This window comes from Rhinopithecus bieti, unplaced genomic scaffold (genome assembly GCF_001698545.2).
Source record: "Rhinopithecus bieti isolate Rb0 unplaced genomic scaffold, ASM169854v2 scaffold_39006, whole genome shotgun sequence".
Lineage (NCBI taxonomy): Eukaryota > Metazoa > Chordata > Mammalia > Primates > Cercopithecidae > Rhinopithecus > Rhinopithecus bieti.
The window spans coordinates 694,701-701,680 of NW_016816568.1; the positions used below are offsets into that span (position 1 = coordinate 694,701).

General features: G+C 37.2%; 1 long non-coding RNA gene across 1 annotated transcript in view; it reads right to left on the reverse strand.

Annotated features, from left to right (window-relative positions):
• Positions 1-6,651: 6,651 nt before the first annotated feature.
• Positions 6,652-6,980, reverse strand: part of LOC108517175 (uncharacterized) — a 4,836-nt gene continuing 4,507 nt past the window's right edge. Inside the window, exon 3 of the long non-coding RNA XR_001882022.1 lies at positions 6,652-6,746. This is a non-coding gene — a long non-coding RNA (uncharacterized LOC108517175). The remainder of the gene's footprint in view (positions 6,747-6,980) is intronic.

Below are 6,980 nucleotides of genomic sequence, written 5' to 3' on the forward strand. Positions count from 1 at the left end.
CTTTCCCACAGAGACCTGGATTCTTTGGCCCACATGCCCTACCATGAGCCAGGGTCACCTTCCCGACAGATTCATCTCTTAGACTCTCAAATGCACATCACCTGACATGAAGTTCTGTCCAGCTCTGTGCTTCCTCTGCTCTGCCCCAGTGACCAGATTCAACTTCTTTGTAGCAACACCCACCCACATCAAAACTGGTCATGCCACACCCATAGGGAGGAATCCCAGCCCTTCCCATTTAGGCCTTCAACCTCTACCTGTCCCATCACCCTTTGCTGCTGAGATCCCAGTATGCCTTGCAGTTGAACCCATAGAAAGTTGGAATGAAAAAAAGAACTGGGAGGGACTCATTTGCAACTATTTCTTGTGATGAAAAATGGTGCAACCATTAAAGAAGAAAGGAGGAAGCAAAAAATTGGGGTCTTAAAAAGTGCCCTTCAGTTATCATTTAAGACTAGAAAAGCAGCCACAAAGTGTTCTTAATGTTACTCAATGGTTATCATTTCAAATCAGACTCAGACCAGGAAGATGCAAGGATAATCATGAAATATGAGGCACACCGCTGCTGAGCACCAGTTAGTTCCAAATGTGTTCATTTATTCATTTGCAGTAACAGCCTCAGAAATCAGTGGAGTGGTCTCTAGGAAGTAAAGGAATAAAATAATTTTCCAACTCTCATAGTCAGAGGGCTAATTCAAATTTCAAAAGGAACACTAACTTGCTTAAAGTACCATAAAAATAGAGAGGGGGCGGGGAGAGTGGAAATTCCATCCTGTTTTAATCACTGTCCCCTGCAAGTTTCCTTAATGATTTCCAGCTGCCTCCATTTAGGCTGTTGCTTTGACAGAACTTTCATACAAACTTGGAACATTTAATGTATCCAAAAAAAATTTTTTTTTTACTTTGCCCTCAACTGCATTCTAACCAAAAGCAGATTTCTCTTGGATTATATAATATGATGAGCTGGAAAGGGGCGGAGTGAGGCAAGGAGTCTGCCTCTTGCTTTTTGCAGTCTCCACAAACCATTTCACAAGAGGCACAAAGGAAAATGTGAAAATCCAAGGAGAAGCCCACACCCTTGCAGAAAGCCAAAATATGCTTTCACTTCAACATACTACTGCATTCTGAAGAGAAACTGACTATTCAGAATTAGGCTGCCACAAAATAAAAACCTCCAAATTTTAATATAGTTAAAATTTTAAGAGGGGGAAAGAGAAAGAGAGAGAGTGTGTGTGTGTAGTAAGTTAGTATGGAAATATTTACAGCCAAACTTGTGCTGACCAAATAGCCTGTGACCCTAAGTCATCCATTTTTCTGCATGGGGAAAAGAGCAGAGAACAATGGAAACATGGATATACAATATCATAAAAGATTAGATATTAACACTTGAATAAGGAATTTTATTAAAAATCATGAGCTTGAGGCTTCAAGACCCTTGAAGGTCATAATTTCCTTTCCAACAGGGTTGTATACTCTTTAAAAGAAAAGAGTAACCATCTCTTAATAATTTTTGTCTTCTCCTACAACCCCTAGCAAGAGGATCTTATATACAGAAGGTCTTCAATGAAGGCATGTTAAAGCGAATTAAGAAAAGCTTTCAGAGACTGATGTTAATAAAATGGGGGGATATGTTTAAAAAGAAAATGAAGACTGTTTGCAAGATTAATTGGTAGGCTACATATGGGTGTCAAGCACTGGTTTACTTATACTGCATTTCTATCTAGGGAGCTTGGGAAGTTAAATTCTCCCAAGCCACTCGGTGCTGTTACATTAAGGACCTATTTTAACATATTTTGAGCTTTAATTCTGAATCTTTCCAAGTTCTCTATATTATTCTCAAATTCTAGTGCCACAAATTGTACAGAGAAATTCTAATGTGGTCAAACACAGTTAAAAATAAACTAATTCATCAGTTTTTAGTGGCTGAATTTTGCCTATTTGTAGACTCCAATACTTGTACTTATTTTTTGAACAAATTCATTATTCTTTTGATTCCTTATGACTAATTTCAGCAGTGTCACCACAAGCAATTTATTTTCAAAAAAGTGTTATGCAAATGAAAGGAATCAATAATACAGAATGGGAGTATGTCTGTATTGAGCTTTCCTTTCTTTTGCCCACTTGTTTTATAAATTCCTACTCCTCGTGTTTATTCCAGTATGCTATTAACTATTTCATATATAAAATGTTATTAATAAATATTCCTGTACTGTACTATTCTTTTCTTTCATGGTCCATAGGTCTTATACCTTCTTTATTAGATTACAAATTCCTTAAAGACAGTGCCTAGTCCATTTTTGCATCCTGCTGGCCAGCATCTGGCCCTCTGAAAACATCAAAAATGGTTTGTTGAGTGAATGACAGAATACACTGAACCTTGAACCCTAGAAGAAAAGTATAAAATAAATCTTCAAAACTTTTATAAATGAATTCAAAAGCTGTTTCAGATAAACTATTAGCGAGTCCTCAAGTCTAACACTTCTAGAAGGCCCATTAGGGAGGGTCAACATAACCTGGTAAGGGTGTAAACACAGCTGTTGTTCTCTCCCAGATATGCTTACTTTTGATTTACTGCACATGTCCACCTGCAAGGCTTCTCCAAGCACACAGAGTCATAATATCCAAAGTCACCTGGTGACAAGTGAGTCCCTCAGCTCCATTGCTCACTTGGATCAGAAGCTCTCATTTATCTCTCAGGCAGCTCAGAACTGCTCCCAGCCTCAAGGCCCACGAACTCAGAGTTTGTCAAATCAAACGGGCAATAATTTACAATATAAGTATCTTCTACAGAATAGTGAGCTATTTCTCTTCTTTGTCATCTTTTTTCCTCAAAAACTAAAACCCTGGAATTATAATTCCACATGTAGATTTATAGTTAGTTTTTCTTCTTAAGAAGGTATGTCCATTACTATTTCATTGATCACAAGGAAGATGAGGTAGGTAGTTTAAAGGATTTAAATAAATATATCAACACTTGCCCTCAAAAAACTCAGAGTACATGGAATAGTTGCATATGGCGATGAGTTGAAGATTCCAGGAGAAATGAGGGAAATCAGGTAAAACTCAATCTTGAAATTGAAGTAGAAATGTAAAATTGGAAATTTAAAAAAATCCACAGGGAAAGCCATGCTCCCTGAAGAGTTAAAATGCTAAATCCTGAGATGCTAAATTCTACTCAGGCTTTAAATCAAATCAAGCTACCTTGTACACCCATAATTTATCTCTTTGGTGATGTTTGTTCTTATTTTCAAGCAAAATAATGCATAGGTAAGACTTGACTATGTACAGAGAATGCCATAAATGAAAGGCAGACTGAACTATGTGAGTCTCCAGTGGAAAAGGGTGAGTTATGGTCGTGGTTATTCTACATGAAGAACACTACTAATAACATAGGGTTCCTGGATAAGGCATGCCTTGCAATTAATATTCTCATCAACACAGAATGGCTGTTCCCTTTCATCCTTTCTTAGCAGTATCTGCAAAGGAAGTATTTCAAAACTCTATTTACCTGCTGATATAGAGTATGCACTGCCACCCACACAAGGCAGAAAGCAGAAGCAGCTACTGATTTTGAGGTTTCACACGATGATTTTTCTCCATTACACAATAATAATACCTAACTAATTCTATGTATTTGGGAGCAAACTTTATTTGGTGAAACACTCAATTAGGAATTAAAATTTGTGTTCAAGTCTTGGCTCAATCTCTTATTATATATACGTGATTTTGAGTAAAATACTTAAGAGCTCTTGCATTTTTTTCAACAATAAAATGGGTGTTAGTGATACTTGCCTTAATCACCGCCCTGTTAGTTGAAAGAATCAAATGAGACGATATAGTTAATGTGCTTTGTAAATTCTAAAGTGTTATGCAAATATAAGATACTAATTAAACACATTTAATAACATACATTCCTTTCATAGGAATTTCCCTCTCATCCTATGAGATGAAAAATTGCTTTAAATCTTTCCTATAATAAAAGAGCATAAATAAATGACTATAATGATACAGAAAGAGTTTTCTTGTGACTACAAACCATCTGTACCTACCAAAAACAGCTACTAAAACTACAGAAATAAGCAAATTCTTCCTGGTAGTTCCCTTCTCTTGTTTCATTGAGCTTTGGGGAAATATTTTTTAAGTTATAGTCTATTCCTTTTAATTTCTTTCTGATGCACATATGAAGGATAACTCTCTAGATGCTTACTCTTTCCAGAAAGTATTTACTTAGAGAAAATTAGAATTTAATTTATACTGGATGATCAATATAGACCTTTATGCATGCAATACATCTAATACACCGCAACCAGATTAATTTCCCTAGTCAGTGATTAATTGCCTACTCTATCCCTGGTGCTGGAGAAGGTGCCTGGAATACAACAAAGAGCATAATGGGCAGGGTCTCTGCCCTTCTAAATATCACATCCATAGTCTTGTTTCAGAGCTCATCTTTCTCAACCTCTGTGATATTCGATTTTGTTGCCAATTTGCCTTCTCGAAACTTTTTTCTCTCTTGATTTTGAAGATACTATTCTTGCCTAATATAGCAGACACCACTGGCAAAGTGCTCCAACCTGCATTTCCAACCCCTTCTCCTTCATCACCTTCCAGCTTTTGGTGTGATATGATTTTGACCAATTAGACATAAAGTGAAATCTACCCTACCATTTCTGCAAATATATAGGCATCACTGCTTCCACTTCCTCATTCTTTCTGCTAAAACGTAGACATAATTACTAGAGCTGTAGCTGACAACCTGCATCCATGGAGAGAGGTCAAGAAAATGGCAAAACCTGGGGCTGATGTTGGTAATCTAAGCACTCCTAGTAACTATCCATGTTCAGATTTCTTGCTTTGTGAAAGAACTAATCAAACAAGCAACTCCTTTTGTTTAAGCCACTATGGTCAGGTTTTCTATTACTTGCAGCCAAACACGTTTCTAATTGACACACTTTGTTTCTCGTTTACTTCTCTGTACAATATTTATTTCCTCCAGAAACATCACATTTTTTTCTGTCTATTCTTTGGAGGTCAATTTTCAGCACCCTTCTATGTATTCTTCCTGGGAAATCTCAATTCACTCATTCTACTTGTTCTTTCATTAAGTTATTCAACAAATAGAGATTAAAAGACTGCCACATGCCTGGCACTGCTCTGAGCACTAGGGATAGAACAGTGAACAGTAAAGCTTCCACCTTCATGGAAATTACAGTCTAGGAGTAAAATACAACCACCTAATTCTAATTCATTCTCAGTCACAGATTAAGTCTCTGCAGAGACTTCCCCAAACTTCCCAATCTAAATTAGCACATCCTGCTAGATATTTTCATAGCATCCTGTGATTTTCCTTTCTATAGCATATATCTTTAGTTATATACTTCACTGTGTATTTATTTTACATCTTTCTCCTCCAGTAGAAAGTAAAGTGGTAATTAAGTCTTTTTATAACTATCCTATATTCAGTGTTTCACAGATTATCTAACACATATTACATGCTTAGTAAATACATGTTGACATTTGATGACTTCTCTAGACTTATATTTCAAATTACCTTCTGGGCATCTCCACATTAATAATTTGCACTGAGTTTTTTTTTTTTTTTTTTTTTAAGATGGAGTCTTGCTCTGTTGTCCAGGCTGGAGTGCAGTGGCACAATCTCAGCTCACTGCAACCTCCGCCTCCTGGGTTCCAGCAATTTTCTTCCTCAGTCTTCCAAGTAGCTGGGATTACAGGTTCCCGCCCCCACACCCGGCTAATTTTTTTATTTTTAGCAGAGACAGGATTTCGCCATCTTGGCCAGCCTGGTCTTGAACTCCTGACCTCATGATCCACCTGACTCAACCTGTCAAAGTGCTGGGATTACAGGCATGAGCCACCGTACCCAGCCTGCACTGAATTTTTATTCCTAGTTAATGGCATCACCAAAAACCAAAGTCAGAAACTTCAAAATCACCCCTACCATTGACTCCTCCACTCCCTCTCATCTCCAACTGGTATCTAAGAGCTCTATTTCTATCAATCTGCTATTTCGTCACTCTCCCCTTCATTCCCATTAGTACTGTCCATCCTTTACAGCAGATCCTCATTTTACCTGCATTACTACCGTATTACTATTACAGTAGGCTGCTCATTCGTCTTCCTGTGTACTTGAATCCCCTACTTACTAATGCTCCTCAACTAACCAGGTATTATACCCATTTCATAGACTGAAAAAACTAAGCCTTTAAGAATTTAAGTAACTTTCTCCAGGTCACCCAATTAGTAAGTAGCAAAGCTGGAGTTTATACTGGCCTATACCCCTAATCAAGAGGCCTGGGAGAGACTTTCCAGACCTCAGCATGACAAAAATTCCCAATCAGATGCCCTAAATTGTAAAGGTATGTTATACATGCATCACCCTCAGAAATCTACATATTTATTGGGAAGAGGTAAAAGGTCTTCTGCACTTCATCTCCCCCCACCTCCCACCTCTTACCCATTCTGCTCCATTATAAGCTATCAAAGGAGTTTTGAGAGAAGAACGGGAGAAGGGGGAAATAAATATTTTAAAAAAAGATGTACCCAAGGTAAAGAAATAAAGGAGGATCAAAGGTGATAAGACCTGAGGGAGAAAGAGGAGGATAAAACATAACTCACTTTGTTTAGACTCTGGTTCAGAAGTTATGCCTTGAAAAAACTGTTAGCTGGAATTTTGGCTGATGTTTTACTTAGTTCAGCACAAGGAAAATTTCAACTTGGCCTTCTCCCTGAGGAACATTTATGAAGAAATAAGAGTTATATGAAGATGTGAATGAGGAGTCAACTCACATATACCCTTACTCAAAGTGAAAGTTAGCAACTAAGTGCCACCAAGTAAATCACTTGTCTTCTAAAAGCTGTACCCTCTCCCATTCAAAACAATTAGAGTCCAAAAACCCACATCAATTTCTCACTTTTTTTTTTTTTTTTTTTTTTTTTTTTTTTTTTTTTTTTTTTTTTTT